Source organism: Cavia porcellus, unplaced genomic scaffold (genome assembly GCF_034190915.1).
Source record: "Cavia porcellus strain 051 isolate PalLab524CR breed Dunkin Hartley unplaced genomic scaffold, mCavPor4.1 scaffold_26, whole genome shotgun sequence".
Taxonomy (NCBI): domain Eukaryota; kingdom Metazoa; phylum Chordata; class Mammalia; order Rodentia; family Caviidae; genus Cavia; species Cavia porcellus.
In genome coordinates, this window is record NW_026947509.1 from 53,199,318 (window position 1) to 53,221,562 (window position 22,245).

Sequence of the window (22,245 nt, forward strand, 5' to 3'; positions counted from 1 at the left end):
TGGAAGGAGGTGGGGCTTCGGGAGTTATGAGAGAGTGGGGTGGGGTGGAGTGGGGTGGGGCGGGGCGGGGTGGAGCGCTCGGTGTGGGGGGGGGCGGGAGAGAGCTGGTGCAGGGCTGAAACTCCGCCAGACTGAGAGAGGGTGGCGGCGGCATTATCCTTCCCAGGTCTGGTCCTCGAGAATAAACACACACACACACACACACACACACACACACACACACACACACACCCGGCGACCTGTTATGGCAGGTGCGCTCGAGTACCCACAAGGGGCCAGTTCGGCAATGTGGGTCCCTCCCTTCTCTACAAAGGCCCAGCTGTAGGCCACGAGCCGCTTTCCTGAAAGCATAGAGTTCTCTGCTGGAATAGGCAGCGGCCCCAAAGACCCTGTGACTGAAACACCCACTGCAGAGGAAATAACATTGTCAAGAACCAATAGCGGGAGCCCCACAGGCACGTCCCGCATCCTAGCGCAGGGAAGGCCATGGGCGGGCGGGCGAGAGGACCGCTGGGGCTTGGAGGCCTGCTTCGGCTAATAGTGAGTGTGAGTCCCCGTCAGGAGGAGGAGGAGGAGGAGGAGGAGGAGGAGGAGGAGGAGGAGGAGGAGGAAGAGGAGGAGGAGGAGGAGGAGGAGGAGGAGGAGGACGACGGCGACGACGACGACGACGACGACGACGACGACGATGGCGGCGACGCCAGGAAGGAACAAGAAACATCAACAGACGGGGTCACAGCATGTGGAAGAGCTTCTGCACAGTAGAAGAGGCGACCAACCGTGAAGAAACTGTCCACGCCATGGGAACACGTTTCCTCCCAATATCCTTCAGGCAGATATCCAGAACAGCGCAGGGGTTCCTTTTAGAGTTCCAGGGCCCAAACTGCAACCTCAAGCCCACTCGTTTCGTTTATCGCCAAGTGGTAACCCTGCCACGTGACTCGAGTGCGGAGGATTCAGTTGAGGAAAACCAACTCAGACGCGAGTGAACATCTTTGGTCTTCAAAGGAAGCCACCACCATATCTCCCTCATACACACACGCACAGGCACACTCGCACGCGCGTGCACGCACACACACACTCACACACACACACACACACACACACACACACACACACACACACACGATCGGTCTGGCCACCAGCGTGGAAGTATGCATATATCAAGAACTCAAAACATGAGGACTCCCCGCAACAGTAGAAAAGACCCGATCGAAACATGGGGATCCTGAAAATAGTAAGATAGGCACGTGAAGGAGGAGGACAAATGCTGGATCCCTGAAAACGTGTTCAGCAGCTCTGGCCGGCAGAGCAAGAGCAATGAAAAGAGTACCGAGTCCACCTCCCTCCAGAAGGGAGGGCTCCCATCCGGCAATCAAAGCACAGCCAGCCAAGGGCGGAGGGTGAGTCTGCAGGGAGAAGTCTGCGGTTCTTCGTGGGTGGGCGGGAAGAAGCTCGAGTGGTAGGGGCACTACGTAGGGAAATCAGTGTGGGGAGGCCTGGAAAGACCAGGGGCAGAAATTCCGCTCCACCCCAGCTATCTGCTTTCTAGGCTCCTTGCCGAAGGAGCCAAGGACATCTCACGTCACAGGGCCTCCTTTCTCGGGAGGAGCACCTGCCCTTGGCGCTCGGGCGCGCCCCGGGTCTCTCCCTCTGATACAACCTGTCTGTCCCCTCTCTTTCCCCCAAAGAGACAGCACCAGCACGGTACAGTGATACACGTGTACCCGTGTTCACGGCAGCACGATTGGCAAGAGCCGAGTCACGGAAAGAGGCCGCGTGTGCACTGGCCGACGACTGACTGGGTGAGGCAAACGTGGTATGTGTGTGTGCACGATGGCGCCACTACGTTGCCACGCAGGATCAACTCGAGGAGCCATCAGCAGGGGAAACCCGGGGGTGCACGCTGCACCATAACAGCGGCAAGTGCGATCCATCCATCCATCCGACACGCAAGCCCAAAGAGCGCGTGGTTCGTCCGATAGTTGAAATGGAAAACTACAAACCAAAAGAGTTTTTGGAAAGACAGGGCATGCAAAACAGGGCAGGGAGCGAGGTCTTGTGCAAAAGTCAAGGAAGGAGACAGGAGACTGCTAGATTGAGGCAGAGAGGTTCGCGAAGGGCCACGCAGAAAGCGGAAGACGCGTGCTGAGGATGGCTTTGGCTTTTGGAACCGTGCTGTCTCCCGTGCGGTGATGTGGTTTTCCACAGAGACACGCAGCCCCGCACGTCCCGGAGAGGAGAGAAGCAGCGTGAAAGCAGCAAAAGCACAGGCTAGAAAGCATGGCGAGCGTGCAAGGCGCCGCCCCTGCCCGTGAGGATAAGCGTGCAAGGAGAAAGCAGAGCAAGAGAGAAGCAGAGAAACAGAATAGGCCAAGGCAGACCAGGCACCAGGCGGGCGTGAAGCAGGGCCAAAGAGACAGCCAGCGCGCGACTCAACAGCAACGAGCCAGCTACCAGGCAAGGGCTGGTGAAGCAATGCTGCGCTGATGGCTGCTGATGGCGGTGACAGCAGAGCCGACCCTCGCATACAAAGGCGAGCGGACACAAGGGCTTCCTTTTGCACAGGCGGTCGTTTCCCCGGGGAGGGGTGCACCGTTCCTGGAGGTACTGCAATACCAGGTCGATGCGTGGAGTGGACGGAGCAAGCTCCTATTCCATCTCCCAGCTCCAAAAATCCATTTAATATATTGTCCTCGGATAGAGGACGTATCAGATATTAAACTGATAAGAACAGATACTACACTTGATCTTAGCCAAAAGGCCGAGAAGCGATGCCGCCCGGCTCCCCCGCACTTCTTGCCGTCCTCCCGCGCTCCACATTTCACGCCCGGTGACAAAAACAACCCTCACTCCGCCTCTCTCGGCCTCTTGCTCCTGCACACCCATGCGCACACCGTCCTACTCGTCCTACTCGGGTGCACGCTTCTCATTTCACGCAGTTTTCCGGGCCAGCTTCTCGCCCCTCTTACGCCCTCCCGGCGTCCCCGGCACTCGGTCCCGCCGCTCATCTGCATGACCCGCCCTTCCTTCCCCGAGGAGGCGTGGCTGCGCCCGCCGACCCCGCCCTCCCGACCGGCTCTGCGCCTGACCGGCGGGGGGCGGGGCGCTGGGAGCCGCTTCCTGCTTGCTGTCCCCGCCCAGTCAGGACAGCCGACCAGACGCCGCGAGACGGGAGGAGGCGGGACGTGGCGGGGGGCGGGGGCGGGCAGGGGGGCCCCGGAGGCGTGCAGAGGGCTCGCCGCGGGAGGGGACGACGTGGGGGGGAGGCTGCAGGGGGGGGGCGTGGCCAGGCGGCGCCAGCGTGCGGGCCTTCCCGCAGAGAAAGCGGGTGGCGAGACACGTGGCGCCACTAGCGCCGCCAACTGTGTGCTCATCCCGGGCCTCCTTCGTTCCTGGGCCCGGCTGGGGAGCGGGTGAACCGAGCGAGGACGGTCCTCCCCTCCCCGCTCGCGGTGCGCTGACTGACTCAGAGGAGAGAGCCCCTGGGGGTGGGGGTGGGGGTGGGGGTGGGGGTGGGGGGGGCACCGTCTCGACTGCGGGCGTGGAGGCAGAAGATCTGGCTGGATAGAGGCGGCAGGACACCCGGTGGCTGCGGGCGCACGCCCTGGGAAGAAGCCCGAGGTCAAGGCCCCGGGGAAGGGGAAGGCGGGGATGGAGTGTCCCTTGGAGAGGGACACCCTCCGGAGTAGCCCTCCTGCCATCCCTCGGCACTCGGGGGTGGGGGCGGGGGTTCAAGCGGCGGGAGGGTCGGCTCCCAAGTTGGACCCCACTCGGGAAATGGAACGCAAGTTAGGAGACCTTGTCCCACACGAGGATGTTTTTTTTCAGTGTGGCTAACTCAAAAGTGTAAACGTGCCCTTATTGTCCACCCCCCGCTGTGGACCGAAACGCAGAGAGACCAGTCAGTTTTCCAGGGTGACACAGCTAAACTGCATCACGGTCCAGGCCCAGACTTCCACCCAAGCAATCCCTCGAAACCCCCTGGCGTCTCGTGGCTTCAGAGCAGACTGGGGAGCACGGGTCGAGTCGAGTACCAGGAATAAGCGAGAGAGGAGTTAGCATTTTCTTAGGCTTGGAGCACAGTGGCCCTCAGATGGAGTCGGGAAGGCCCCCGACAGCCTGCCCAGTCAAGACCCTCCAGGGACCCCAGGGGGAAACCAAAAATGCGGCAGGTGTCTTTGGGCTGTCTGGGACACACACCGGAGCACTATCCAGACAGGATAGTCGAGGGCGGGCACACGGGCCCTGCAGGGGACACTGCGTGAGCACTGGATAGACCAGATCCTGACAGAAAAGAAAAAGAACCAACACATGGATACATATCCATATCCATCCAGCCAGCCAGCCAGCCAGGCATCCATCCATCCATCCAAATATACATACACTCAGATACACACACACACACACACACACACACACACACACACACACACACAGCGCTCAGTTCAGCAGCACATATACTAAAATTGGCATGATACAGACATCAGCCAGGCCCCTGCGCAAGTGAAGCGTCCCATAGTTTTAAAAACCAAACCAAAGAACCAACTGAACTATATACAGTCTCCATGTAAGGCGGGGATCGTGTTCTTCTGTGTCTTCCACAAGGGCCCGGGCCCTTCCACAAGCTCCCTCGTGAGTCCCTTCAGAACCCCTAGGCCAAGAGCTCTGGTTAGGTATCCTACTCAGAACACCCTCCCGGCTAGGCTAGTGGAGGCTCCCTTCCCTTTACTGCGTGCACTTTCTTGCCTTTCTCACTGTGGAAGAAACAGGCTCATACCCTGCCTCCTCCTGCGTTGTCCAGTTTCATTCTTTGTCAGCATGGGACAGGGCTCCAGCGCTCCTCTCACTGCAACACCTCTGGAGGGAAAGAGGTCACTTAGGAAGAAGCTACATGGGGAAACGTCAAGCACTCAGGAATGCCTTCAGTGTGCGCCAGAGAGAGCCAGCTCTCATCTGTCACGTCACGTGTACAGTGTTGTGAAGGGCTCCCCTCACCGCAGCCCACCCCCCCTCCCCTCCGCCCACCCTGGGCCTTCCTAATTTCATGGCCGCTTCGCCCCGCTGGCTTTCCCTGCCTACCGGGGAGCGTCTGGCATGGGGATATAGATACGTGGCCACCTCTTCGCACAGGTTCCGGGGTTTGTTTTCCACCTGTTTGGGGTGGGGGTGGGGGTGGGGGTGGGGGTGGGGTGGGGGTGGGGCGAGGGGTTACCAGAAATGGAACTCGGGACCTCACGCTTCTCGGGGAAGGCGCCCCACCACTGAGTTAAATCCCCGGGCCCTGTTTTCCATCGTGATGAGGTTGTTGGATGCTCTCTCCTCAGCGCCAGTGACATACACACTCTGGCACGTACTTTGTGGCGAGTGTGTATGTGCAGAAGAGCTGAGGGGTCAGATGGGACCACGCGTACTGGGTGCTGAGTCCCCTGAGTCCGCGTGCCCTGACCTCCACCTCCACTCCCCCCACCCCCAGCTCTTGATCTCTGCACTGTGTTTACTGGTCCGCCTCCTGCCCATCTGGTTTCCCTGAGCAGGGGCTGTTCTGCAGCGCAGGGCCGAGGGCACCGGTTAGTGGAAAGCAATCTTTGTCCCCCTCTCCCAGGGAACACACATCTTTTCAGGCCGAACTCATCTTTGATCCTCTCTCTGCCTGTGTCTCTGTCTGTCTGTCTGTCTGTCTGTCTGTCTGTCTGTCCGTCCGTCCGTCCGTCTGTCTGTATCTGTGTCTGTGTGTCTGTGTGTCTGTGTGTCTCTCTGCCCTTTCCATCCGTCTTGCAGGTGAGCCACACCAAGAGCTGACCTGCTTTCCCTTGTTTTCAAACGCGGTGAAATCACTTCCTGTTTTTCCCTTTTCGGGCTTCTAAGCTTGGCCACAGAAGCCCAACAAATGTGTCCACGTGAGCCCAGAGCAGGGTAATCTGCAGCCGCTCTGGCCCTCATCTGGCATCCAGTCCACCACCTCTGTGTCAGGATCCCTGGAGGGCCACAGGCACCTCTCGTGGCCGAAGGCACAGGCCTCCCAGACCCTCGTTCCCTGACCTCCTGGGCTGTCTCGGACCTCGGGGTGGGCCCCCCTGGGATTGCAGGAGGGATGGAAGGGCCGGAGAGTCACCAGGAGGTGCTGTGCCCGGTTGCTAGTCCTCAGTGGTGGTATGTCTGGCAAAGGCGCAGTTGGGGGCAAGCAGCGGGGTGTGGTTGCCCTCACGGTGCCCTAGGGCAGGGGCCGTGAGGGCCCAAGTGGGGGCCCAGTGTCTTTCGGGTCCCGAGACCCGTCAGCCCGAAGAAACCTCATGCCGCAACGCAAGGCCCGGCCCTGCTCCGCTCCGCTCCGCTCCGCTCTGCGGCAGGCTGCTGGACCCTAGGCCTCGGAGCTGCTCCGTGGCCTCCATACCCTTCTCAGAGCAGGGTGCCATGCCTTCTCCCGTCCCCCCACCCCCGGAGGCCGGAGGCCGGAGGCTTCCCCTGGTGCTCTGCATGGGCTTTGGCCGGGAGAGCTGCTTTGCCAGGTCTCAGGAGGACGGCCTCTTCGTCCTCCCCCGAGGGCTGCCTGGGCTCCAGCGAGTCCTCCCGTGCCTCTCAGTCCTCAGCGTCCCCTCTGTTGAGGTGACCGTGTTCCTGGTCTCCGGCCAGTCCGGACGTTGCTGGGGCCCACCTGGACGCAGCCCCAGCCCCAGCCCCAGCCTAGCTACCCTAATCCCCGCCGGCCTCTGGGCCTTTGGCCACTGAGGGCCACTCGCTTTGCCTTGCTGGAGGACCCACTTTCCCTGGCTTCAGCCACTTGTGGTTTTGTGGTCTTTCGGGTGCAGGCGTGTTGGTCGCCCCCTACCTCTGCTGCCTGCTTCTCGCCGCCCCTCCACCCAACCCCGTTTCCCACTTGGCCACCGTGGTGCTCCTGCCCGTCTCACACAGAGCCCTTGCCTCCTCCCTCCACGGGGCTCCCCATGCACCCTCAGCCTCCGGAACCTGCTGCCTCCTCCGCTTCTGCTTTCTTCTTGCTCACCCCCAAATGCAGGCCTCCCCAAGCACCAGGCTCCCGTGCCAAGGCACTTGGCACTGGACGCTTGTGGCCACGCGGACGTTGCGCAGACACCGCCACGTAGCTGCGGCTGAGCCCTTCATCCACTTTCACCCTGCAGCCTCCTGCCGCCTCAGCATGCCCTGCGCTTTACATTAGAGACCCTCAGTCCACGTGCGGGAAGCCAGACTCAATGTGGATCTTCTGGGGAAATAACGTGTCTTTTCATGGGAACGCGCAGGCAGCCACGCTCGACCGCACACGCAGGCACGTATGCACGCACGTATGTATGCACGCACGCACGCAGGCCCGGATGGAGATGGAGACGCAGCCGCAGCAGCACGGGAGAAAACGGAAGGAAAGGAGAGCCCCCGGGAGGGAGTGTTTTGTGCCCGTGACTTCCAGCTGTGGGGACACGGGCCGGCCGGCCGGCCGTGGGGGAGGAAGGAAGGCTTTGGGAGGAGGGAAAGCAGTGTGAAGCCCCCGCCCTCCGGTCCGGTCCGGTCCGGTCCGGTCCGGTCCGTTCTGGTTTGGTTCAGGACTCTGTGGAGGGGGACACGCACACCCACTCCCACACCCACACCCACACCCACACCCAGCAGCAGCCCCCGGGCGCTTTGGCTTCGCCCCTGGGCTCTGCTCCAGGACTTCAGTTTAGGGTAGGGCTTCTGTTGGCTGGAAAGGCTACCCGTGGCGCCCTTTCGCGTCCCCCCACTCCACGCCTTCGGAGCGGTATGTAGGTCGTCTCTCCGTTGGACTCAGGAACTGGGAGTTGAAAAGCGAACTCGTTTCCGAAGCTGTTTTTCCCAAGCCGCTCCTTGATGTCCCGTCCCCACTCCGGGGCCACCTCCTGCAAAGCCCTTTCTGCATCCGCCCTCTCCTCTCCTCGGTAGGTAAGGTCCCGCGGGGACCGGGATGTTCTCGGCTGCCTTCTGCGTGGACGGAGTCCACTCGTCCCCCCCCCCTCCCGTCCTCACTGCACAGCAGGCGCTGTGGTAGACGAAAGACCCCCGAATCATGTAAAACCCTGGTGCCTTGTTAAGGAACCGATGCCACCACCAGCACCAGCACCAGCACCAGCACCAGCACCACCACCACCACCACCACCACCACCGTGTTCTCCCGGGGAGGCAGCGGCGGTGGTGCAGGGAGCCTCGCCAAGGCGCTCTAGTCACAGGTGAGGCTTTGGGCACCGCGGATGTTTGTGGTGGTTCGCTGCCTGCCGTTCACCCACTGTTATGGTTTGATAACTAGTGGTCAACTTAACGCCAGCTGGATTACATCAGCATGCATTGAGAGAAGATGCTCCACCTGAGAAGGGTTGCCAGGATAAATAAGTGGAGAAGAGAGGTGTGGAGAGGGATGGAGGCGTTATGGAGGCATTGTTAGTTCTCCTACAAGTTGCTGTCTGAGCTGTTGGTTCTCCTGGAGAAGCTTTGGTTTTCACATGGAGCATTGCTTCCTGGCTCCGGAGGGGAAGACATGTGCTGCCTGGTCTCCAGGATGAACTCGTCACGCTGCTTCCTGGCACGTACCCGACCCCGACTGTGCTTGTCGTCGGAGGAGCGAGCTCGGGGCCTCCGTGTCGCTGAGGACAGCTGTGGTTCCATTCAGGACAGCCCCACTCTTTGTTGTGAGTGTGACTTCTCGGCTCCAGCGTGGAACCCTCATCCCACTAGCACAGCTCCTTCATCCTGCTGGCATAGACTTTCTGGCTTCCACCGCTGACCCTTGGGTCTTCCCGGCACGAATCCGTAAAAGAGACTGGCATGAGTCCTTGTGGGCCCTGGACTTCCAGTTGGACTCGTGGAGGCATTGTCCTGAGCTCTGGGTTTTTATCTGGACTCATGTGGGACATTGCCGTGGGGTTTAGGCTCTTGACTTATATAATCTATGTCGTTGGTGTTGCGGATAGATTTCCTGCATTCTCCTGTGTTAACTTCCGGTGACCATTATAAAAATATTATAAACTCCATGTCCTGATCTGAATTGTTCTCTGTGTACAACCCCTGACTACAACACCCACCATGAACTGTAGCCACGGAAGGCAGCGATCCTACTGCCACCTCACAGAGGAGAGAGCGGCTTGCAGCCTGCCGTGAAAAGTGCTCTTCCCCGCGCCACCCTCACCACCGCCGCCACCACCACCATCCCCTGACCCCCAGGGTGACCCAGCGGGCAACCGTGACCGGCAGCACATCTGGGGTCCTGTGCCCCGCGCACTGGGGGCCACAGTTCTTGGGCGGGAGCGTGGGGTGGGGGAGCGGGTATTAGAGGACGGAAGACTTGAGAACAACATGGGTGTGGCATACGAGCCCAACAGAGGCATTAAAAATCCTAGCGTGAAGCTGAACACGTCTTTCTCCCGGTCTACTCAGGAAGGGCTCGTCTTAAGCCTGTACCTTGGTGAGGGTCTCCAAGAATTCATTCATTTTCCAGGGGTCACTGGACTCCCAATCTGGGCGGAGCTTCAGAGGCCTGAGCTAAGTAACCCGCAAAGACCTCAGGCCCTTTGGCTTTCAAGAGAAGTAAGTGGTCATCGTCCCAACCACTGAATCTCTTTCTCTAGGCCACACAGAGAGTGACAGTGGGTCGAGGTACTTGGGCACTGCATTTAATTCTGTCCGTCCAGAGACTGGCAGGGCGGCGTGCCAGTCCAGGAACTTCACACCCGTGTGTGTGTGTGTGTGTGTGTGTGTGTGTGTGTGTGAAACCTGATAAGGTCTGGGGGTGGGGTGGGGGATCAGCCCAGCTGGCTGTGGCCATCTGGAATCGTGGCCACCAGGATGCCCCCGAGTTATCCTGGTCTATTGCCCCGTCTCACAGCATAGTTTCCCAACAGAGCACACAGAGACAAAAATCATCAGAGCTTTGCATTCCAGGGAGCCCTGCAACATGCCCCGCCACAAGCAGGTGGAGGAGGAGGGGGAGGAGGAGGAGGAGCAGGAGAGGAGGAGGAGGCGAGGGGGACGCAGAGGGGGACGCAGAGGGGGACGCAGAGGTGGACACAGGCTGAGACAGAGTGGGGGAGGGGGAGGTAGGGGGAGGGAGTGACTTCTTTTCCCGGGTCTCCCCACCCAGTCTGTTACCAGTGATGCCAGTGCCCTCCAGTCTGCATAGAAAGCCCCACAGGGCAGTGTTTGGGGGGCTTCCGGCTAGTTGAACACAGGGAGGTTTCAGGCGGCCGCTGCTCCCAAAGCAGGCATTCGAGTCCCGCACCCTTCCCTACACAGCTGACCCGGAGCTTCTCTTCCCCGTATCCTTTGTAATATCCTTAGTAATAAACTGGGTAGGTGTCGGTGAAGTGCTGTCCCCCAGGTAGAGTCAGTGTGCCCGCGGTGGGTGGGAACTGGGGCTTCTAGGGTGGTATTCTAGGGTTGCGCAAGGCGCAACCTGTGACACGCAGCTGGCATCTGCAGCCGGGTCTCGGGTCATCCTTGGGCACTTGGCCTCCCAACATGCGGGATCTCCAGGTCGATGGCGTCGCTACTGAACTCGAGGAGAGCCGCTGGTGTCACCGCAGAACTGACAGCTCGGTGTGTCCGTGCCAGGAGAACCTTGCCTGTGTTCGGGTCCCGGAGCTGATGTGTGTTGTGGGACTACAGAAAGAGGAGGCGCGCTTGGGGGAGAGGTTTGTTTCCATGGACCCAGAGCGTCCATCTAATTCCTCCTAGTGGTGGCAGGACTCGGGCTTCTGGACTTGCTCTTGACATATTCCCCTTAGGGTGGACACCCACCCCCACCCCCACCCCAGCCCCAGCCCCAGCCCCAGCCCCAGCCCCAAGATTCGCTCTCTTCCTGCCTGGGACCAAAGCGGGCCTTCTCTCTTCCCTCAGTCTCACGCGGGTTCTTGAGTATCTGCCCCGAACGCTTTGATGTGTGTGGAAGCGGTCCGGTTTCAGGCCAAGTCTGAGTTCAGGTGTCTCCGCTGCAACTGCTAAGGAGTGTGGAGGACCACCTGGAGGACTCTCCTCGAACAAAGAAGAACACTTATCTCCAGGTGGGCTAAAGCAGGCCAGGCCCTGTCTCCACGGGCTGATAAGGACAGAGCCCACCGAGCCATTACCTTTTTGCCTTCCATGGGCTCTAAGCCATGTAAATGGGGCTGGCCGAGGAGGTGCTGACGCGTGATCTTTGAAGCTCGGTGGCGGTCCCTGTTCCCCTGCCCCGTGACCCCCCAATCCAAACGTGGTTGAGCCGGGCGGGAAGCAGAGCCACCGCTCCAGGGCCGTCAACTGGGTTCCAGCCTCGAGGTGAGAGGCTACGGCTTCCCCGGGCATGAAGCTCTACACTACAGGTCAGAGCTGAAGCATCGCCCTCCGAACATGAAATGCTGCCTCAGTTGCCTTACGCAGATGGGTCTTTCTGCACGTTGGAGGGGTGGTTGCAGGTCTCGTGCGTGGCCCAGCTCACAGTACTCACGGCATTCCCGCCATTGTCGCAGTGGTTCATCCTCTAGCCACTGCCTTCTTCACGAATTAATAAAATCCGGGTTAGGCCCTGGGTCGAGGCCTTTGTTCCCGATGACCCTTCACCCTGGCCGGACTTAGGACCCCTCGGCGCGCCCGCACAGCCACCCCTCCCCGCCCCCGCCCCCGCCCCCAAGTATAAATGTGTCTCGGTGTCTTTAATTCTTGCCATGGGTTGCACCGGAAGTTGGTAGATCGGAAATCAACCTGCTAGAATTCCGATAACGTTTCCATGAGGTTACAAACATCAACTCCCCGCACGCTTGACGAAGAGCCCGGGGAAGGGATGTCTGCAAAGAAGGGTGTTTGTGGAAGCAGACATCAGACAGGAATCAGGTGGAGAGCTCTGAAATTCAGTCTCGGCCCTGCCCTACTGGGCCCCCCCACCAAGCCCCGACCCCATTGCTGCAATGTTAGGTGGGGCTGGGGCATCAGGTTAGGCCTCTGAGCCTCAGAGTCATCACCTGGTTGTTTGTTGGTTTGTGTGGTGTGGGTTCGTTGGTTGTTTCCTTTGCTGTTTTCTCAGTATTAGGATCGAACGCAGGGGCTCAGGCGTGCTCTCAAGCACTCTGCCACCGAGCTGCATTCCCAGCCCGTGTGCGCCTGTCCCCGTGGACGGGACGAGCTCTGCTAGCTCCGCCGTGGACACAGCCGAGCTCACTTTCCTTGACTGCGGCGGCAGGCCTTGGTAGACTTGGTTTCATGGGCCCGCCATTGGCTCTGGACTTTGGGGGGCCAGCAAAGAGAGTTCTCAGAGCTAGGTGCTGGAAGGTCTCCTTCGCTGGAAGGAGGTGGGGCTTCGGGAGTTATGAGAGAGTGGGGTGGGGTGGAGTGGGGTGGGGCGGGGCGGGGCGGAGCGCTCGGGGTGGGGGGGGCGGGAGAGAGCTGGTGCAGGGCTGAAACTCCGCCAGACTGAGAGAGGGTGGCGGCAGCATTATCCTTCCCAGGTCTGGTCCTCGAGAATAAACACACACACACACACACACACCCGGCGACCTGTTATGGCAGGTGCGCTCGAGGACCCACAAGGGGACAGTTCGGCAATGTGGGTCCCTCCCTTCTCTACAAAGGCCCAGCTGTAGGCCACGAGCCGCTTTCCTGAAAGCATAGAGTTCTCTGCTGGAATAGGCAGCGGCCCCAAAGACCCTGTGACTGAAACACCCACTGCAGAGGAAATAACATTGTCAAGAACCAATAGCGGGAGCCCCACAGGCACGTCCCGCATCCTAGCGCAGGGAAGGCCATGGGCGGGCGGGCGAGAGGACCGCTGGGGCTTGGAGGCCTGCTTCGGCTAATAGTGAGTGTGAGTCCCCGTCAGGAGGAGGAGGAGGAGGAGGAGGAGGAGGAGGAGGAGGAGGAGGAGGAGGAGGAGGAGGAGGAGGAGGAGGAGGAGGACGACGGCGACGACGACGACGACGACGACGACGACGACGATGGCGGCGACGCCAGGAAGGAACAAGAAACATCAACAGACGGGGTCACAGCATGTGGAAGAGCTTCTGCACAGTAGAAGAGGCGACCAACCGTGAAGAAACTGTCCACGCCATGGGAACACGTTTCCTCCCAATATCCTTCAGGCAGATATCCAGAACAGCGCAGGGGTTCCTTTTAGAGTTCCAGGGCCCAAACTGCAACCTCAAGCCCACTCGTTTCGTTTATCGCCAAGTGGTAACCCTGCCACGTGACTCGAGTGCGGAGGATTCAGTTGAGGAAAACCAACTCAGACGCGAGTGAACATCTTTGGTCTTCAAAGGAAGCCACCACCATATCTCCCTCATACACACACGCACAGGCACACTCGCACGCGCGTGCACGCACACACACACTCACACACACACACACACACACACACACACACACACACACGATCGGTCTGGCCACCAGCGTGGAAGTATGCATATATCAAGAACTCAAAACATGAGGACTCCCCGCAACAGTAGAAAAGACCCGATCGAAACATGGGGATCCTGAAAATAGTAAGATAGGCACGTGAAGGAGGAGGACAAATGCTGGATCCCTGAAAACGTGTTCAGCAGCTCTGGCCGGCAGAGCAAGAGCAATGAAAAGAGTACCGAGTCCACCTCCCTCCAGAAGGGAGGGCTCCCATCCGGCAATCAAAGCACAGCCAGCCAAGGGCGGAGGGTGAGTCTGCAGGGAGAAGTCTGCGGTTCTTCGTGGGTGGGCGGGAAGAAGCTCGAGTGGTAGGGGCACTACGTAGGGAAATCAGTGTGGGGAGGCCTGGAAAGACCAGGGGCAGAAATTCCGCTCCACCCCAGCTATCTGCTTTCTAGGCTCCTTGCCGAAGGAGCCAAGGACATCTCACGTCACAGGGCCTCCTTTCTCGGGAGGAGCACCTGCCCTTGGCGCTCGGGCGCGCCCCGGGTCTCTCCCTCTGATACAACCTGTCTGTCCCCTCTCTTTCCCCCAAAGAGACAGCACCAGCACGGTACAGTGATACACGTGTACCCGTGTTCACGGCAGCACGATTGGCAAGAGCCGAGTCACGGAAAGAGGCCGCGTGTGCACTGGCCGACGACTGACTGGGTGAGGCAAACGTGGTATGTGTGTGTGCACGATGGCGCCACTACGTTGCCACGCAGGATCAACTCGAGGAGCCATCAGCAGGGGAAACCCGGGGGTGCACGCTGCACCATAACAGCGGCAAGTGCGATCCATCCATCCATCCGACACGCAAGCCCAAAGAGCGCGTGGTTCGTCCGATAGTTGAAATGGAAAACTACAAACCAAAAGAGTTTTTGGAAAGACAGGGCATGCAAAACAGGGCAGGGAGCGAGGTCTTGTGCAAAAGTCAAGGAAGGAGACAGGAGACTGCTAGATTGAGGCAGAGAGGTTCGCGAAGGGCCACGCAGAAAGCGGAAGACGCGTGCTGAGGATGGCTTTGGCTTTTGGAACCGTGCTGTCTCCCGTGCGGTGATGTGGTTTTCCACAGAGACACGCAGCCCCGCACGTCCCGGAGAGGAGAGAAGCAGGCGTGAAAGCAGCAAAAGCACAGGCTAGAAAGCATGGCGAGCGTGCAAGGCGCCGCCCCTGCCCGTGAGGATAAGCGTGCAAGGAGAAAGCAGAGCAAGAGAGAAGCAGAGAAACAGAATAGGCCAAGGCAGACCAGGCACCAGGCGGGCGTGAAGCAGGGCCAAAGAGACAGCCAGCGCGCGACTCAACAGCAACGAGCCAGCTACCAGGCAAGGGCTGGTGAAGCAATGCTGCGCTGATGGCTGCTGATGGCGGTGACAGCAGAGCCGACCCTCGCATACAAAGGCGAGCGGACACAAGGGCTTCCTTTTGCACAGGCGGTCGTTTCCCCGGGGAGGGGTGCACCGTTCCTGGAGGTACTGCAATACCAGGTCGATGCGTGGAGTGGACGGAGCAAGCTCCTATTCCATCTCCCAGCTCCAAAAATCCATTTAATATATTGTCCTCGGATAGAGGACGTATCAGATATTAAACTGATAAGAACAGATACTACACTTGATCTTAGCCAAAAGGCCGAGAAGCGATGCCGCCCGGCTCCCCCGCACTTCTTGCCGTCCTCCCGCGCTCCACATTTCACGCCCGGTGACAAAAACAACCCTCACTCCGCCTCTCTCGGCCTCTTGCTCCTGCACACCCATGCGCACACCGTCCTACTCGTCCTACTCGGGTGCACGCTTCTCATTTCACGCAGTTTTCCGGGCCAGCTTCTCGCCCCTCTTACGCCCTCCCGGCGTCCCCGGCACTCGGTCCCGCCGCTCATCTGCATGACCCGCCCTTCCTTCCCCGAGGAGGCGTGGCTGCGCCCGCCGACCCCGCCCTCCCGACCGGCTCTGCGCCTGACCGGCGGGGGGCGGGGCGCTGGGAGCCGCTTCCTGCTTGCTGTCCCCGCCCAGTCAGGACAGCCGACCAGACGCCGCGAGACGGGAGGAGGCGGGACGTGGCGGGGGGCGGGGGCGGGCAGGGGGGCCCCGGAGGCGTGCAGAGGGCTCGCCGCGGGAGGGGACGACGTGGGGGGGAGGCTGCAGGGGGGGGGCGTGGCCAGGCGGCGCCAGCGTGCGGGCCTTCCCGCAGAGAAAGCGGGTGGCGAGACACGTGGCGCCACTAGCGCCGCCAACTGTGTGCTCATCCCGGGCCTCCTTCGTTCCTGGGCCCGGCTGGGGAGCGGGTGAACCGAGCGAGGACGGTCCTCCCCTCCCCGCTCGCGGTGCGCTGACTGACTCAGAGGAGAGAGCCCCTGGGGGTGGGGGTGGGGGTGGGGGTGGGGGTGGGGGGGGCACCGTCTCGACTGCGGGCGTGGAGGCAGAAGATCTGGCTGGATAGAGGCGGCAGGACACCCGGTGGCTGCGGGCGCACGCCCTGGGAAGAAGCCCGAGGTCAAGGCCCCGGGGAAGGGGAAGGCGGGGATGGAGTGTCCCTTGGAGAGGGACACCCTCCGGAGTAGCCCTCCTGCCATCCCTCGGCACTCGGGGGTGGGGGCGGGGGTTCAAGCGGCGGGAGGGTCGGCTCCCAAGTTGGACCCCACTCGGGAAATGGAACGCAAGTTAGGAGACCTTGTCCCACACGAGGATGTTTTTTTTCAGTGTGGCTAACTCAAAAGTGTAAACGTGCCCTTATTGTCCACCCCCCGCTGTGGACCGAAACGCAGAGAGACCAGTCAGTTTTCCAGGGTGACACAGCTAAACTGCATCACGGTCCAGGCCCAGACTTCCACCCAAGCAATCCCTCGAAACCCCCTGGCGTCTCGTGGCTTCAGAGCAGACTGGGGAGCACGGGTCGAGTCGAGTACCAGGAATAAGCGAGAGAGGAGTTAGCATTTTCTTAGGCTTGGAGCACAGTGGCCCTCAGATGGAGTCGGGAAGGCCCCCGACAGCCTGCCCAGTCAAGACCCTCCAGGGACCCCAGGGGGAAACCAAAAATGCGGCAGGTGTCTTTGGGCTGTCTGGGACACACACCGGAGCACTATCCAGACAGGATAGTCGAGGGCGGGCACACGGGCCCTGCAGGGGACACTGCGTGAGCACTGGATAGACCAGATCCTGACAGAAAAGAAAAAGAACCAACACATGGATACATATCCATATCCATCCAGCCAGCCAGCCAGCCAGGCATCCATCCATCCATCCAAATATACATACACTCAGATACACACACACACACACACACACACACACACACACACACACACACAGCGCTCAGTTCAGCAGCACATATACTAAAATTGGCATGATACAGACATCAGCCAGGCCCCTGCGCAAGTGAAGCGTCCCATAGTTTTAAAAACCAAACCAAAGAACCAACTGAACTATATACAGTCTCCATGTAAGGCGGGGATCGTGTTCTTCTGTGTCTTCCACAAGGGCCCGGGCCCTTCCACAAGCTCCCTCGTGAGTCCCTTCAGAACCCCTAGGCCAAGAGCTCTGGTTAGGTATCCTACTCAGAACACCCTCCCGGCTAGGCTAGTGGAGGCTCCCTTCCCTTTACTGCGTGCACTTTCTTGCCTTTCTCACTGTGGAAGAAACAGGCTCATACCCTGCCTCCTCCTGCGTTGTCCAGTTTCATTCTTTGTCAGCATGGGACAGGGCTCCAGCGCTCCTCTCACTGCAACACCTCTGGAGGGAAAGAGGTCACTTAGGAAGAAGCTACATGGGGAAACGTCAAGCACTCAGGAATGCCTTCAGTGTGCGCCAGAGAGAGCCAGCTCTCATCTGTCACGTCACGTGTACAGTGTTGTGAAGGGCTCCCCTCACCGCAGCCCACCCCCCCTCCCCTCCGCCCACCCTGGGCCTTCCTAATTTCATGGCCGCTTCGCCCCGCTGGCTTTCCCTGCCTACCGGGGAGCGTCTGGCATGGGGATATAGATACGTGGCCACCTCTTCGCACAGGTTCCGGGGTTTGTTTTCCACCTGTTTGGGGTGGGGGTGGGGGTGGGGGTGGGGGTGGGGCGAGGGGTTACCAGAAATGGAACTCGGGACCTCACGCTTCTCGGGGAAGGCGCCCCACCACTGAGTTAAATCCCCGGGCCCTGTTTTCCATCGTGATGAGGTTGTTGGATGCTCTCTCCTCAGCGCCAGTGACATACACACTCTGGCACGTACTTTGTGGCGAGTGTGTATGTGCAGAAGAGCTGAGGGGTCAGATGGGACCACGCGTACTGGGTGCTGAGTCCCCTGAGTCCGCGTGCCCTGACCTCCACCTCCACTCCCCCCACCCCCAGCTCTTGATCTCTGCACTGTGTTTACTGGTCCGCCTCCTGCCCATCTGGTTTCCCTGAGCAGGGGCTGTTCTGCAGCGCAGGGCCGAGGGCACCGGTTAGTGGAAAGCAATCTTTGTCCCCCTCTCCCAGGGAACACACATCTTTTCAGGCCGAACTCATCTTTGATCCTCTCTCTGCCTGTGTCTCTGTCTGTCTGTCTGTCTGTCTGTCTGTCTGTCTGTCCGTCCGTCCGTCCGTCTGTCTGTATCTGTGTCTGTGTGTCTGTGTGTCTGTGTGTCTCTCTGCCCTTTCCATCCGTCTTGCAGGTGAGCCACACCAAGAGCTGACCTGCTTTCCCTTGTTTTCAAACGCGGTGAAATCACTTCCTGTTTTTCCCTTTTCGGGCTTCTAAGCTTGGCCACAGAAGCCCAACAAATGTGTCCACGTGAGCCCAGAGCAGGGTAATCTGCAGCCGCTCTGGCCCTCATCTGGCATCCAGTCCACCACCTCTGTGTCAGGATCCCTGGAGGGCCACAGGCACCTCTCGTGGCCGAAGGCACAGGCCTCCCAGACCCTCGTTCCCTGACCTCCTGGGCTGTCTCGGACCTCGGGGTGGGCCCCCCTGGGATTGCAGGAGGGATGGAAGGGCCGGAGAGTCACCAGGAGGTGCTGTGCCCGGTTGCTAGTCCTCAGTGGTGGTATGTCTGGCAAAGGCGCAGTTGGGGGCAAGCAGCGGGGTGTGGTTGCCCTCACGGTGCCCTAGGGCAGGGGCCGTGAGGGCCCAAGTGGGGGCCCAGTGTCTTTCGGGTCCCGAGACCCGTCAGCCCGAAGAAACCTCATGCCGCAACGCAAGGCCCGGCCCTGCTCCGCTCCGCTCCGCTCCGCTCTGCGGCAGGCTGCTGGACCCTAGGCCTCGGAGCTGCTCCGTGGCCTCCATACCCTTCTCAGAGCAGGGTGCCATGCCTTCTCCCGTCCCCCCACCCCCGGAGGCCGGAGGCCGGAGGCTTCCCCTGGTGCTCTGCATGGGCTTTGGCCGGGAGAGCTGCTTTGCCAGGTCTCAGGAGGACGGCCTCTTCGTCCTCCCCCGAGGGCTGCCTGGGCTCCAGCGAGTCCTCCCGTGCCTCTCAGTCCTCAGCGTCCCCTCTGTTGAGGTGACCGTGTTCCTGGTCTCCGGCCAGTCCGGACGTTGCTGGGGCCCACCTGGACGCAGCCCCAGCCCCAGCCCCAGCCTAGCTACCCTAATCCCCGCCGGCCTCTGGGCCTTTGGCCACTGAGGGCCACTCGCTTTGCCTTGCTGGAGGACCCACTTTCCCTGGCTTCAGCCACTTGTGGTTTTGTGGTCTTTCGGGTGCAGGCGTGTTGGTCGCCCCCTACCTCTGCTGCCTGCTTCTCGCCGCCCCTCCACCCAACCCCGTTTCCCACTTGGCCACCGTGGTGCTCCTGCCCGTCTCACACAGAGCCCTTGCCTCCTCCCTCCACGGGGCTCCCCATGCACCCTCAGCCTCCGGAACCTGCTGCCTCCTCCGCTTCTGCTTTCTTCTTGCTCACCCCCAAATGCAGGCCTCCCCAAGCACCAGGCTCCCGTGCCAAGGCACTTGGCACTGGACGCTTGTGGCCACGCGGACGTTGCGCAGACACCGCCACGTAGCTGCGGCTGAGCCCTTCATCCACTTTCACCCTGCAGCCTCCTGCCGCCTCAGCATGCCCTGCGCTTTACATTAGAGACCCTCAGTCCACGTGCGGGAAGCCAGACTCAATGTGGATCTTCTGGGGAAATAACGTGTCTTTTCATGGGAACGCGCAGGCAGCCACGCTCGACCGCACACGCAGGCACGTATGCACGCACGTATGTATGCACGCACGCACGCAGGCCCGGATGGAGATGGAGACGCAGCCGCAGCAGCACGGGAGAAAACGGAAGGAAAGGAGAGCCCCCGGGAGGGAGTGTTTTGTGCCCGTGACTTCCAGCTGTGGGGACACGGGCCGGCCGGCCGGCCGTGGGGGAGGAAGGAAGGCTTTGGGAGGAGGGAAAGCAGTGTGAAGCCCCCGCCCTCCGGTCCGGTCCGGTCCGGTCCGGTCCGGTCCGTTCTGGTTTGGTTCAGGACTCTGTGGAGGGGGACACGCACACCCACTCCCACACCCACACCCACACCCACACCCAGCGGCAGCCCCCGGGCGCTTTGGCTTCGCCCCTGGGCTCTGCTCCAGGACTTCAGTTTAGGGTAGGGCTTCTGTTGGCTGGAAAGGCTACCCGTGGCGCCCTTTCGCGTCCCCCCACTCCACGCCTTCGGAGCGGTATGTAGGTCGTCTCTCCGTTGGACTCAGGAACTGGGAGTTGAAAAGCGAACTCGTTTCCGAAGCTGTTTTTCCCAAGCCGCTCCTTGATGTCCCGTCCCCACTCCGGGGCCGCCTCCTGCAAAGCCCTTTCTGCATCCGCCCTCTCCTCTCCTCGGTAGGTAAGGTCCCGCGGGGACCGGGATGTTCTCGGCTGCCTTCTGCGTGGACGGAGTCCACTCGTCCCCCCCCCCTCCCGTCCTCACTGCACAGCAGGCGCTGTGGTAGACGAAAGACCCCCGAATCATGTAAAACCCTGGTGCCTTGTTAAGGAACCGATGCCACCACCAGCACCAGCACCAGCACCAGCACCAGCACCACCACCACCATCACCACCACCACCGTGTTCTCCCGGGGAGGCAGCGGCGGTGGTGCAGGGAGCCTCGCCAAGGCGCTCTAGTCACAGGTGAGGCTTTGGGCACCGCGGATGTTTGTGGTGGTTCGCTGCCTGCCGTTCACCCACTGTTATGGTTTGATAACTAGTGGTCAACTTAACGCCAGCTGGATTACATCAGCATGCATTGAGAGAAGATGCTCCACCTGAGAAGGGTTGCCAGGATAAATAAGTGGAGAAGAGAGGTGTGGAGAGGGATGGAGGCGTTATGGAGGCATTGTTAGTTCTCCTACAAGTTGCTGTCTGAGCTGTTGGTTCTCCTGGAGAAGCTTTGGTTTTCACATGGAGCATTGCTTCCTGGCTCCGGAGGGGAAGACATGTGCTGCCTGGTCTCCAGGATGAACTCGTCACGCTGCTTCCTGGCACGTACCCGACCCCGACTGTGCTTGTCGTCGGAGGAGCGAGCTCGGGGCCTCCGTGTCGCTGAGGACAGCTGTGGTTCCATTCAGGACAGCCCCACTCTTTGTTGTGAGTGTGACTTCTCGGCTCCAGCGTGGAACCCTCATCCCACTAGCACAGCTCCTTCATCCTGCTGGCATAGACTTTCTGGCTTCCACCGCTGACCCTTGGGTCTTCCCGGCACGAATCCGTAAAAGAGACTGGCATGAGTCCTTGTGGGCCCTGGACTTCCAGTTGGACTCGTGGAGGCGTTGTCCTGAGCTCTGGGTTTTTATCTGGACTCATGTGGGACATTGCCGTGGGGTTTAGGCTCTTGACTTATATAATCTATGTCGTTGGTGTTGCGGATAGATTTCCTGCATTCTCCTGTGTTAACTTCCGGTGACCATTATAAAAATATTATAAACTCCATGTCCTGATCTGAATTGTTCTCTGTGTACAACCCCTGACTACAACACCCACCATGAACTGTAGCCACGGAAGGCAGCGATCCTACTGCCACCTCACAGAGGAGAGAGCGGCTTGCAGCCTGCCGTGAAAAGTGCTCTTCCCCGCGCCACCCTCACCACCGCCGCCACCACCACCATCCCCTGACCCCCAGGGTGACCCAGCGGGCAACCGTGACCGGCAGCACATCTGGGGTCCTGTGCCCCGCGCACTGGGGGCCACAGTTCTTGGGCGGGAGCGTGGGGTGGGGGAGCGGGTATTAGAGGACGGAAGACTTGAGAACAACATGGGTGTGGCATACGAGCCCAACAGAGGCATTAAAAATCCTAGCGTGAAGCTGAACACGTCTTTCTCCCGGTCTACTCAGGAAGGGCTCGTCTTAAGCCTGTACCTTGGTGAGGGTCTCCAAGAATTCATTCATTTTCCAGGGGTCACTGGACTCCCAATCTGGGCGGAGCTTCAGAGGCCTGAGCTAAGTAACCCGCAAAGACCTCAGGCCCTTTGGCTTTCAAGAGAAGTAAGTGGTCATCGTCCCAACCACTGAATCTCTTTCTCTAGGCCACACAGAGAGTGACAGTGGGTCGAGGTACTTGGGCACTGCATTTAATTCTGTCCGTCCAGAGACTGGCAGGGCGGCGTGCCAGTCCAGGAACTTCACACCCGTGTGTGTGTGTGTGTGTGTGTGTGTGTGTGTGTGTGTGTGAAACCTGATAAGGTCTGGGGGTGGGGTGGGGGATCAGCCCAGCTGGCTGTGGCCATCTGGAATCGTGGCCACCAGGATGCCCCCGAGTTATCCTGGTCTATTGCCCCGTCTCACAGCATAGTTTCCCAACAGAGCACACAGAGACAAAAATCATCAGAGCTTTGCATTCCAGGGAGCCCTGCAACATGCCCCGCCACAAGCAGGTGGAGGAGGAGGGGGAGGAGGAGGAGGAGCAGGAGAGGAGGAGGAGGCGAGGGGGACGCAGAGGGGGACGCAGAGGGGGACGCAGAGGTGGACACA

At 60.3% G+C, this 22,245-nt stretch overlaps 4 long non-coding RNA genes and 2 other non-coding genes across 9 annotated transcripts; 2 read left to right on the forward strand and 4 right to left on the reverse strand.

Moving 5' to 3' along the window:
• Positions 1-2,582: 2,582 nt before the first annotated feature.
• Positions 2,583-2,773, reverse strand: LOC134473380 (U2 spliceosomal RNA). The gene has a single exon (XR_010043632.1). It is a non-coding gene; the product is annotated as a U2 spliceosomal RNA (small nuclear RNA).
• A 747-nt stretch (positions 2,774-3,520) lies between these two features.
• Positions 3,521-7,121, reverse strand: LOC134473338 (uncharacterized). The gene is made up of 4 exons (XR_010043572.1): positions 7,001-7,121; positions 5,080-5,151; positions 4,778-4,857; positions 3,521-4,284 (listed from the first exon to the last, which is right to left on the reverse strand). It is a non-coding gene; the product is annotated as an uncharacterized LOC134473338 (long non-coding RNA).
• On the forward strand, positions 5,189-8,990 carry LOC134473336 (uncharacterized). 2 transcript variants are annotated; one of them, XR_010043570.1, is made up of 4 exons: positions 5,189-5,567; positions 5,779-7,904; positions 8,059-8,192; positions 8,270-8,990. It is a non-coding gene; the product is annotated as an uncharacterized LOC134473336 (long non-coding RNA). The 2 variants fall into 2 exon arrangements; XR_010043569.1 differs by having other exon boundaries at positions 5,189-7,904.
• Positions 8,991-14,809: 5,819 nt separating this feature from the next.
• LOC134473381 (U2 spliceosomal RNA) lies at positions 14,810-15,000 on the reverse strand. Its single transcript, XR_010043633.1, has one exon. It is a non-coding gene; the product is annotated as a U2 spliceosomal RNA (small nuclear RNA).
• Positions 15,001-15,747: 747 nt separating this feature from the next.
• Positions 15,748-19,337, reverse strand: LOC134473337 (uncharacterized). The gene is made up of 3 exons (XR_010043571.1): positions 19,217-19,337; positions 17,307-17,378; positions 15,748-17,084 (listed from the first exon to the last, which is right to left on the reverse strand). It is a non-coding gene; the product is annotated as an uncharacterized LOC134473337 (long non-coding RNA).
• On the forward strand, positions 17,394-21,206 carry LOC134473335 (uncharacterized). Of its 3 annotated transcripts, none has more exons than XR_010043567.1 (3): positions 17,401-20,120; positions 20,275-20,408; positions 20,486-21,206. It is a non-coding gene; the product is annotated as an uncharacterized LOC134473335 (long non-coding RNA). The 3 variants fall into 3 exon arrangements; XR_010043568.1 differs by having other exon boundaries at positions 17,402-17,783; positions 17,995-20,408; XR_010043566.1 differs by having other exon boundaries at positions 17,394-20,408.
• The last annotated feature ends 1,039 nt before the right edge of the window (positions 21,207-22,245 follow it).